At 38.6% G+C, this 12,592-nt stretch overlaps 1 pseudogene; it reads right to left on the reverse strand.

Annotated features, from left to right (window-relative positions):
* Positions 1-2,100: 2,100 nt before the first annotated feature.
* Positions 2,101-11,971, reverse strand: LOC110168052 (uncharacterized; annotated as a pseudogene).
* Between the last annotated feature and the right edge of the window lie 621 nt (positions 11,972-12,592).

A 12,592-nucleotide genomic window follows, 5' to 3' on the forward strand; every position in this document is an offset into this window, starting at 1 on the left:
GCAAAGAACTGGGTCCGAGTGCTTCAGTGCTGTCATCTGCGCACTGGTTCCTTGCGGGAAAAGTGAAAATACGCTGTGGACCACAGGTCCTCCGCGCTCAACCGCAGCTGGTTCCGAGGTGGTGCAAAGCATCTGGATATAAGCATGAATCCGTTTTGTTCGTTATATATTGTTCTGAGCGTCCGTCTGCGCACGTGTTTTTTTGTTGTTGTTTTTTTTCGGGGAAAGCGCTTCTCAGGTGGAGGCACCGGACACCACCCTCCACTTCAGTTCATCTATTTGTTCTGCTGAAACACTTTTCATGTGTTTACATTTGCACACAGCTGATGGATCAATCCATGACCAGAGATGAACGAGGGTTTTACCCCTAAAGAAACCATATTAAAACAACAATTTAAAAAAATCATTCCTTTTCCATTTTCTCATTTTTGAAAAAGCTCCAGGGAGCCACTAGGGGAAGTGCTAAAGAGCCGCATGCGGCTCTGGAGCCGCGGGTTGCCGACCCCTGATCTATGAGTTAATTTCATATTCATTAAAGGGGCACTATGTAATATTGAGGAATGTCTGAGAAACATACTGTACGTACCTACTTACCTTACACACCTTCTTTTTCCCAATGTTTTTCCATAAGTTTACCACTACATTTTTTAATGTTAATACTACATTTTACATACGTACAGAAGACATCAAATATATGATATGATGTGGCTCTCTGGAATTTCTGTTTTGTAAAAACAGCTGAACAGAGGAAAAAAGTCGGATGCCCCTAACTTATTGAGTGCATGAACTCCCGTGCAGGTGTACTCTTATGAGTTTGGGTCAGATACATAATAGTTTTGAGAGTTTCCCACATATCCAAAAAATATTCTAAATTTTCAGCAAGTTAAATGTTTTTTTTCAAAATAAAAAAAATTCTAAATGTGAAATTCATCAGCATTCATAATATGATCAAGCTGTATGATTTTGTCACACATTGAATATTGTTAGTTTGTTAGTTTATTTATTAAATGAGACAGGGACAGTGCACAATCTATATTAACCTTAACAGGAGAGATGCATTTTACCAGATTGTAGCACCAGTGCTAATTTCCACCTGTAGTCTCTGGGCAGGTTCATTGGTTTTGTTTAATTGACCTTAGCTATCAGCTATTCTTCCTGGAGACCTATATAGCATGCTTTGCATTACAAATTGGTCACTCGAATATTAAACTGTGTTTACTGTTTGTTAGTGAATGCATATTTACATTATATGTTCATTCATATGAGTTGTCCCTTTAAATAAATAGATTTGGAAAATGAAACAAATGATTCCTGTTCCATACTGCTGCATCGGACTGCTCCTGTCTGCTGAGAAGCCACTTCAGACTGTAATGTTTTAAAATACAGTCATCAGTATAAACAGTGGCTGAATGGTGCCATACACACTGATGTGGTACAGTAATCAAAGTATTTATTCACTTTCCAAACCATAAGAGTGTACCCTGTGTACCAAGCATCTCCTCTGGGGTTTGAACCTGTGATCTTCCGGTTCATGGGCAGGCGATACCAACACATCAGGCAGTCCAAGTGTAGCCTGTGTCACAATTAGTACAGTACAGGGCTGATACTGTCATAAATAGGGCTAGGTCAGAAGGTCTGAGTTCAACTCTAGGACTGGAAGGAGAGAGACTGAGACTGGAGTTAGGATTTAATGGTACATAAATAAAAGACAAACAGACACCCAAAGGCCATAATATATCCACAAATAAATTCACTGTTATAAATTCAGCAAGTTCAGAAAAGGACATTAAAAAGGCCAATCAAAAACCCACACAGGATCAGTTCAAACTAAGTTTGGACCTTAAAGTGCTTTAAATACACGACAATGATAAATATTTAGCATCTCGACATAAACTGTAATGTAATATAAAATGTACATTTTTAGTGTCCTCCACCAGGTTCTGACTCCTCCAAAAGTATTTAAAACTGTATATATATATATATATATATATATATATATATATATATATATATATATATATATATATATATATATATATATATATATATATATATATATAAATAAATAAATGATTAAAGTTATAATTCATAAGTAACTTAGACAGCTATGTCACTCATGCAGCTAATAGATGAAGCAAAGAAGCTCAAAGACACAAACCCTTCAAAGGGTCAAAATCACAGTAAAATATGTCAAATCACTGATATGAGAATATAAACTCCTGAGGGGTTAGACGAGATAGAAAGGATGTGGAAAGGCTTGAGGAGAGCTGGGGAGGAAGAAGAGCTGAAAGGGGGGGGCGCAGACAAGGTTAACATTTCTGTTGGATTGTTGTTGGATTCTGCAGAACTATATGCCAATCGGTGTTAAAACAAAAGGAGCAAAGTTTCCATCATCATTGCCACATGGATTGAACAGCGGCAGAATGTTCTCAGTGAAACCACAGTCAGTGAAAGAGTAAATAAGAGATTCTTCATCCACGTCATAGAAGGAGACAAGACCTTCATCATAATCCACAAACACTCCCACCTTCTCTGGACAAAACCTAACACAAAAAACTACAGAGGGGCAATCAGATGAGCTGTAAACACTGTCCATAGAGAGTGTCCAGTATCCTTTCTGTACAGTCTGATCAACTTCTTCTTTTCTGTCCACTGACTCTTTGGCCACTCCTAATTCCCAGGCAGTTTTTCCTTTGACCTGGACCTCAAAATAAAACTTTCCTGATGAGAACTTTTGTTTTCCTAAAACACACAAAAAACTTGAAAATCTCTCCGGATTATCTGGAAGAGTCTGTGTTTTACCTCTGAAATGAACCTGTTTGAGATCTTTAGAAAGAACTAAGTTTGGATGTGCTGTGTCTGGGTCGAGAGACACCTTTACTGCAAACTCTTGTACTTTTTCTAATTCGTCCTCAAAAAACGACCCTATCTCTTTATTAAGTGTCTTCTTCAGATCAGACACAGCTATGGCTAGTCTCCCCTTGTACGATGAGGTCCTCACAGTTTCTTTGTGCCAGTTGTGGAGTTGTGGAGCAGGTTTGACTGAAGTGAAGGTTTGTACAAAGTGCAGGTGGTCTCCAGAGCTCCAGAGCTGCTCCATCTCAGCTCCTCTCTTCTCCAGTGCAGAGATCTCTGTCTGGATCTGCTCTATCAGCTGAGCTGCCTCCTCCTCGTTCTTCTTGTGCTTCTCTACAATGTCCTGTTTGAACTTGTCCAGACTTTGTTGAACACACTCCATCAAAGCGTTGTAGACTCTGAGACCTTCTTGTATTTCTGTGTCTGCTTTTCTCTGACTGAGCTCCACTGAGCGCTGGATCTCCTTGATTTTCTGACGTCTTTCTTTAATCTGATTCTTCAGCGTGGCCTGGTGCTCCTCACCCTCCTCCTTCAGGGGGACTGTCTGATGGTCTTTGTGTCCTTCAGACATACAGAGCAGACATATGAAGTGTGAGTGTTCTCTACAGAAGAGCTCCAGAGGTCGGTCGTGCTCAGGGCAGATGCGCTCCTCCAGGTTGGGCAGAGGTTGGATCAGCTGGTGCCTCTTCAGACGGGGGTTTGTGAGGTGGGGCTGCAGGTGGATCTGACAGTACGAGGCCAGACACACCAGGCAGGACTTCAGGGCTGTGAGCCTGGGCTTTGGGCACAGGTCACAGCTCACCTCTCCTGGAGCAGAGGACTGGAACCTGTGGATCACTGTTTCTTCATCTTGAGGCTTAAGTCTGAGCTGGGTGACCATATCAGCCAGAAAATCCTGTTTACAGACTGGGCAGTTGTATCGGTGACTGCTGTTCCAGTGTTTGTTGATGCAGACTCTGCAAAAGTTGTGTCCACATGGTGTAGTGACTGGATCAGTGAAGACCTCCAGACAGAGAGTACAGCTCACAGCGGCCATCACTACAACAGGAGAGAGAACATTTGGTTCAGTGTTGGTCTTTAATGCTTTGGTCACCTTCAGAATTAGGTCACATAATACATCTGATATTTTCAAAATCCAGAGTACAGTTGGAAATGTATTATAAATTTATTAGTCTACTACATAAATAATCAATAATTTATGGCGATATTTTTGGTGCATTGCTGTGTTTTGAATGGGAGAAGTTTATGTAAAAAACTCATAACATTCCCAAGATGACAACTTTATGGAACCCATTTTTAAGTGCCCATATGAATCCAGATTCATAGTATTTGCACTTTCAAAGATCAAATCTCTTTAGCTCCCTAATCTATTCAAACACCCACAATAAACAATAAAAAAATGAGACTGAATTGGTATTTTCAACTGTCAGAAGATTATGTAAAAAAGTCACCTTTATCACTTTATGGGCCCTCGAGAGTCCTCGTTTTTGAATGGCCATAATGAATTGCATAGGTTCATTTTTTTCTACATTCAAAACCCTTTATTTAGTTCACATTATAAAGGCCATATTACCTTAAGAATACCAAAAGTAAACAATAAAAAGAAGATAAAATATTTTCAAAATCAAAAGAGAATTTATTATTTATTTATTAGAGCCTATAGTAGATCAAACAGAAAGGCAAAGGAAAGGTATAAAAACAAGTTTAAATTGAATAAAGTAAAAAAAAAAAAAGATATAATTTAACAAAGAAATTAGGTAAATCATTAACAAAATGCCAGGCCCAACTGGAGTAAATGAAATCAAACAAAACTAACCCAACCAGACAAAGAACAGGAGTGTTTATAAATACCTGAGGACCAACGAAAATTGAACACAAGAGGGGGGAATTACACAAAATAATTAACTAAAACTACTAACTTAATCAAAGTAACAAGAAAGCAAATAAGTATAATAAAGAAAATAATGAGTGATAATAAAGTGACTGTAAAACAAACTAAACAAACAAACTTAAAAACTAACTTTAAACTAATTAAATAGCGCTCCCCCCCTTTGTTGATTCAAGATTGGTCTCTTCTGGGGAAGGGGGGGTTCTTCGTCTGTGTGAAGTATTTCACTTAATATAAATGAAATGAAATGAAATGAAATTATACTGACACTATGGAGTGGTGGCAGAGGTATCCACCACAGAGCCGAGTATATGTCAATAATTCATGGTGGAAAAAAAATGGTGTGTTGTTGTGTTTTGCGTGGGGGGAGGTTTATACATGAAAAAACTACATAATCCCATTGACTGCCATTATAAAAACATGTCATGACTAAAACATTATAATAAGATGAATTCTAATAGAAATCAGGACAGAACTGGTCTGATTGTTTTAGTCTGAAGGTAAAATTGGCTGTGAGTCCAGAATAGACACTGTGACCCTGTGACCGCCCCCTGTGTTATTACATAAATTAAATACTATATATTTTTTGATGTGTCAAAGTGTAAATAAAGACAGAACAGCCCAAGACGTTTTCACAGATGCCATTTTGGGTCAGAAAATGAGTAGTGGCTCAAATGAGGAGGTAGGCTCTTGAAGCTGTTGAAGAGCTGATTGAAGAAGAGCCAAGGTGAGGAGTCCAATCAGTTTCTGGGTCCGTTTCATCCCCTGACGACTTCTCATCTTTGACCCTTTGTCTGTCTGTCCTCTTTACTATAGCTTCTCCTAATTTTTGACCCAAATGACCACAGAGAAAATGACCTGAGCAGCTTTTCATGCATAAACCTCTCCCATCCAAAACACAGCAATGCATCATTTTTTTTTCTGTCATGAATTATTGACTCTACTAGGCTCTTATACATTTAGCTCAAGCTTTCCCCTTCACTCTTTTAATTTTGAAAATATGTCATTTTCTACATTTCATTGTTGATTGTCTCTGCGTGTACTTTAAGGTGAGAGTAAAAATACACAATGCATACCTTGTTTTCCGCACTACAGGGCGCACTTAAAAGCCTATAATTTCATCAAAAAACGACTGCGCGCTTTATAATCCAGAGCACCTTATATATGAATTTATTGGGGTGTTTTAGTATGACTTTAGTAAACTACAAAGCCGCACCACTTGCAGCATTACACAGTCAGGAGCATCGCGGAGTAATACATACTGTGATTCCTTTTAATATCAAAATGCACCTGTCAGGAGACACGCTCACAACGCCGACTTTAAACTCAAGGCTGTTATAAAGTTAAAGTGCGAGCTGCGTGGGAGCAGTGGATGAGAGAAGGAGAACACACATTCACCAAGACAGGGAGACAGCGCCGAGCGACTTACGCCACGATCTGCCAACGGATCATGGACACCTGAGCTAAGGATCAGTATCAACTGTGATCCGAGCTTTCACCAAGACCCGAATCATCACCGGTTCATCACTGAACTGCCAACCCATATGGAAAAAAACTGGAAAAAAAATATAAGAATTTACCACTGTCTTTGTAGTAAATCTTTATATAAGGTTTATATGTGTCATGTGTGGTTTACTCCTGAAAGTGTCCCCCTTTTGCATTTTTCTCATACAACTATATTATGAAAAACTAGTAAAGATAAAGTGAACATTTTGCATGACATTTACAGGTAATGTGCAGATCAACTACATTGTCTTTGTATGTTCCATGTAATGTTTGTATTCTTTAATTATATGTTGCAGTTAAAAAAAAGAAACAAAATCTGAGTCAGAAGTGGGATTTGAACCCAAGGTGGTCCATGAGAAAGTCAAGTGACTTATCAGTTGAGCTAACCAGCTACTACCTGCAGAGGGAACTATAGCAGATGTTGAGGACAGTTACAAGTACATTGGAATCTCACAAGCAAATCGCTACTTCAAAGACGCAACAAGGAAAGGGGCTACAGGATTTTGCAAAGTAAAAATCTTTTCACAGCCTGTATGTTCACTGTGATATCAGTGGAAGAGTGATATGTCTTATGTTTTTTAATGTTGTAATGCAGTATTTGCATTACTGTGTTTATCCCCATGCTGCCCAACACACACACACACACACACACTCACACATACAAACACACAAACACACACTGTGATAATTTTCTTTCTCACTCTCATATACACACAACACAGCAATCAAGTTTAAGGAAACAATCATCATTCACTTGTTTTTCTATGATTCTGTGACTTTTCTCTAACACTTGTAAGGATATTATTTGTGGGATCAGTGTCATATTCAGCCCTTGCAGGTTACAGAGTTTTATATGTTTCATGCTGCACATATTTACCGTTTTCACTGTCATATACAAATCTTTTAAGATTCAGATAAAACATGTTAAAATGGTGTATGATTTGTCTATACCTTTTCCATATGGGAGGTAACAGTAACAACACTGACTCAGATAATGACGAGAGGGATGCGGTCGTGCTGGACGCTGCAATTGACCAACTGTTTGTACAATTATGAGTTATTGTGAATACACTAACAATTTAGCTTCTCAGACAGTATTTTTTTTAATGCGTTACAACTGAACAAAGTTGAGAGTTACTGTGAACGCGTTACATAAAGTTTGACTGACTTATCTAACTGTTGTGTTTCATTTAATGCGCCTTATAATCTGGTGCGGTTTATATGTGAAAAAAGTTCGAAAATAGACCATTCAGTGACAGTGCGCCTTATAATCCAGAGCGCCCTATAGTGCAGAAAATACGGCATGCATGAGTAAAGTAGAGGTACATGGAGAGATCTGAACTTTGAAAGTAGACAAAAACATGAATTTGGATTTTATGACTATTTAAAAATCCCTAAGGTGACAAACATACCCTTTTGTTCTAGCCTTTGAACTGAACATGTGAGATAAAAAGTCATGGTGGTTCTTAAAATTTTGTCGAGAATATTTTGGGGAAATTTCACATGAATGACCTCAACATAACCAGAAATACTGATGATTGACCTGAAGCTGATATTAACAGTAGCAACACCAAGGAACGTATTGTTGACCAACCCATATTTACATAATAACACAGATATCTGCCACACCCAGGCTGTATACAGTAATGTGAAGCAGTGAATTCGCTTCAATGGATACTTCTACACTTGGGAAACGTTTCCATGTATCCAAAATACTACTCAAATACTGTCACCATTAGTTGCTCATATACTGCATGCAGATTTTTAGAGCTTTAATCAACCAACATACTCATCCTTGACTTTCTTATGGCCTATTATGTATCATTTTACTCACCAGAAGCTTTAGTTCAGGTTGATATAAACAGAAACGTTGATGGTTTGATTCCTCTTTGTGTAAAACATTCCACACAGCTCTGACTTCTCTCTGGTTGAAGTTTCATTTCTTGTGAACTGCTGCTGCTGTTGCTCCTCCTCTAAATCACTTCCTGGTTCATGTGAGGACAGTCCTTTTCCAACATGTGACTACGATCCAACACCACTTAGTTCTGTTCATGGTTCACTCTGAAACACTGTTAAAGGTCCCGTTATGTTAAACTCGCTTTGAGGTTCTAACCATGTGCTAATGTTGTTCCATCAAACCTAAACCCGTAGTTGTGTTTTGGTTCATTCGCTGCATTTTCCTGCCTACTGCGCTCATGTCTTTCTTAAGAGCTGAAAATGAGTTGTTCATCTCCTCCATTATTTTTCAGACTCACTCCTGTGCATTTCTAGTCCATACACTTTCACTGGACTACATTACCTGCTGCTAAACAACTTGGATGGAGCAGCTGCTGTTTTAGCCTCATTTAAACTGCTTCACACCAGGAACTAACACAGGCATTTTCTACCATCTGAAGTCAAGGCAGAGTCACATTTTCTCTGAACCTAGTCTTTTTTAAATTATAAAAATGTACTATTAATACTGTTTCTAAAAGTATTTCTATTAACACTTTTAATTAAACAAAGCAATTAAAGTCTTATAATGTAAAATCCGATGATAAAAAAGAAATTGGCCGCAAAGCATTTAACGTCAAAGCTCCAAATGAATGGAACAACTTACCCTTCTCAATCCGATCAATTACATCAATCCACCATTTGAATGAGTCAGTCTTCAGATACTTACAAACACCCTGCTCCTGTTTTCGATGAATATACATTTTTGTTCTATGTACTTTCTGTTGTACATAGAGTTGCTTTTTTTCTTCACTAATTTACAAATATAGGTGTGGTGATGATAAAATCAGAGAGATGTAAATCTTAGGATCCTGGATTGTATAGTATGAATGTTGTCTGTGTGTTTTGTGAATGTTGTCTTTGTGTTGTGTTTGTCTTTTGTTCCGTTTTGATTTGTTTTTTTCTTTCTTTTCTGTAAATGCTATTTTTGTTGATGTTTTTAAGACCCCCTCGCAAACGAGACACTACATCTCAAGGGGCTTCCCTAATAAATAAATAAATAAATAATATAAAATTGACTCTTCTGAGCTTTAAGTCACGTTATCTCATCCAAAACAAACCTGGAGTTGTGTTTTTGTGTTTTCGTGCTCCTTTCACCTTTTGTTCAATTCCAGGGCTAAAATCATCCAAATGATTCTAGTGAAGGTGTATGGAGTTTAATAACATATTAGAGCACTTCCTGCATTTCCACATGGCATTTCACTACAGACGTCTGAACAGAAAGTTAATACTGAGTTCATTTAACAATCCTCACCATCTTGATTTACGTGCAGCCTATTTTCATAAACAATGTAAACAAGCAAAGCAGAAAACATAGAAACATAGAATTAGAAAGTTATTCCAGAACCAGTGAAGAAATGATGGAGTAACCTGGTCCTTTAATATATTCAGGGAGTCAGCTGACCTCTGTCTTTGGGCACATTGTTCTAATTGTTTTATTCCCACCAGGAGTGAGATTCATGGATATCTCTCTTCTATGAGATGATCTTTATTTTGCAGAACTGTTAATGGGGGAAAGGACCAGAGGAGCAGAGTTTGTACCAAAGAAAATACCACATGGATTTAACAGTGGCCGAATGTTGTCAGTGAAACCACAGTCAGTGAAAGAGTAAATAAGAGATTCTTCATCCACGTCATAGAAGGAGACCAGACCTTCATCATAATCCACAAACACTCCCACCTTCTCTGGAGAGGAACTCACAGGGAAAAGTACAGGGGGATCGTCTGATGTTATATAGTGATTACCTCCCATATAGAGTGTCCAGAATCCTTCCTGTACTGTTGAATCATCGTTGTTTTTTCTGTCCACTGACTCTTTGGCCACTCCTAATACCCAGCCAGCTTTCCTTTGACCTGGACCTCAAAATAAAACTTTCCTGATGAGAACTTTTGTTTTCCTAAAACACACAAACAATTTGAAAATCTTTCAGGATTATCTGGAAGAGTCTGTGTTTCAGCTGTGTAATGAACCTGTTTGAGATCTTTAGACAGAACTAAATCTTCATTTGCGGTGTCTGGGTCTAGAGACACCTCCACTGCAAACTCTTGTACTTTTTCTAATTCAGTCTTAAAGAACTTCTCCATCTCTGTATTAAGTGTCTTCTTCAGTTCAGACAGAGCCTGGCCCGCTCTCCCCTTGTACGATGGGGACCCTCACAGTCTCCTCGGTCCAGTCATTGAGCTGTGGAGCAGGTTTGACTGAAGTGAAGGTTTGTACAAAGTGCAGGTGGTCTCCAGAGCTCCAGAGCTGCTCCATCTCAGCTCCTCTCTGCTCCAGTGCAGAGATCTCTGTCTGGATCTGCTCTATCAGCTGAGCTGCCTCCTCCTCGTTCTTCTTGTGCTTCTCTACAATGTTCTGTTTGAACTTGTCCAGACTTTGTTGAACACACTCCATCAAAGCGTTGTAGACTCTGAGGCCTTCTTGTATTTCTGTGTCTGCCTTTCTCTGACTGAGCTTCACTGAGCGCCGGATCTCCTCGATTTTCTGACATCTTTCTTTAATCTGATTCTTCAGCGTGGCCTGGTGCTCCTCACCCTCCTCCTTCAGGAGGACTGTCTGAAGGTCCTCTACTGGAGGAGCCCCCACCTCACAACCCACCTCTCCTGGAACAGAGGACTGGAACTCTGAACTCACCATTTCAACCGGAATATCTTCGCCTTCAGGTTTATTTTTGAATTCAAAAACCATTTCAGCCATAACAGTGTTAATTTTCATCTGAGGTCTTGAGCTGAAGTCCTGTTTACAGACTGGGCAGTTGTATTGGTCGCTGCTGTCCCAGTGTTTGTTGATGCAGACTCTGCAGAAGCTGTGTCCACACGGTGTAGTGACTGGATCAGTGAAGACCTCCAGACAGATGGAGCACAGGAACTGCTCCTCAGAGAGAGTACAGCTCACAGCGGCCATCACTACAACAGGAGAGAGAACATTTGGTTCAGTGTTGGTCTGGCTCTGACATAAACAGTAACAGAGCCACAGAATGCACTGATGACACAGAAAGTCTAATTCTGAGTTTTATGTTTATGCTCATGTAAAACCATAAGCTGTCTATATAACTACATAAAATTAATTTACAAGCCGCTGCATTCCAAATAAGAAGTTCAAATGTGGCTGTTCTGGTTATATTGGAATATTGTTCACCCTCTCAACTCATCATTTTGGTCTAAAAATGTTCATATTAACCAGCCCCACATGATCCTGTTTTTTTTTTTTTTCTATTTTCTCTTTTTTAAAAAAAAAAAATTATTTCTAATACAGAGCCTGGCTCCAAATTTGCCCCTGTAACCACTAGCACTGTGAGCTTCATTTAAGTGGCACCAAACACTGTGGGTGACACCACACTCCCTTAGTCCACTTCTTTATACAGTCTATGTGTAAAACAGTCTGTTTGTATTTGCAAGTGAACTTCATCTTTGGAAATCACAGTCAGATAATGGCACAGATTGTCTATGACACACAGAGACTGTTCATGTCACTGTACAGAACTTTGAAGCAGATTATTGGCTTAGTACATGACATCATCACTGTAGCTTTAATCAACCAACATACTCATCCTTGACTTTCTTATGGCCTATTATGTATCATTTTACTCACCAGAAGCTTTAGTTCAGGTTGATATAAACAGAAACGTTGATGGTTTGATTCCTCTTTGTGCAAAACACTCCACACAGCTCTGCCTTCTCTCTGGTTTAAAGTAAATTTCTTGTGAACCTGCTGCAGCTGCTGTTGCTCCTCCTCTAAATCACTTCCTGGTTCATGTGAGCAGTGGTGGAATTAACAATTTGGGGGCCCTAGGTGAACTAGAGTTTGGGGCCCTCACTATGATTTTTTTTTTTTTTTTTATATATATTTATTTTCTGGCTTTCCCCATTGCTCTTGAGACATGCACATCTCTATTTATTTGAATTATGGTGAATTGGAAATGTGTAGTTCGGTAGCCCACTACATAACCAGAACTGACAGTAGTTTTATTTTTTTGAAAGTACAATTGGGCCCTGTCAAGCAGAAGTATACAGCAAGACCAAAAATTCAAGTTCATGCATCTGATATAAAAATGTATTCAACAGATACAAATGTACTCTACTTTATGAAACTGTTTACCTTTTTTCTGTACCATTTTTGGTTCTAAAGTTACATACGTTTTAAACAGACCATGTATGAAACATGGAACAATTATTTCCCAAATTTCAAAGACCTGAAAATCATGTAAATAAATTGATATTTATTGACATAATAAAAAATAAAAAAAGTATTTAAAATGATAAAAATTTGCTTGGAAGGACTGACATATTTTATAGAAATAGTTTCCTTTCATTTTGAAGTAATAAAGTATCCGGAAGAAAAAAGCGACA

The sequence above is a fragment of the Boleophthalmus pectinirostris genome, unplaced genomic scaffold (genome assembly GCF_026225935.1).
Source record: "Boleophthalmus pectinirostris isolate CB_2022bp ecotype Guang Dong unplaced genomic scaffold, ASM2622593v1 HiC_scaffold_8, whole genome shotgun sequence".
NCBI classification, from domain to species: Eukaryota; Metazoa; Chordata; class Actinopteri; order Gobiiformes; family Gobiidae; genus Boleophthalmus; species Boleophthalmus pectinirostris.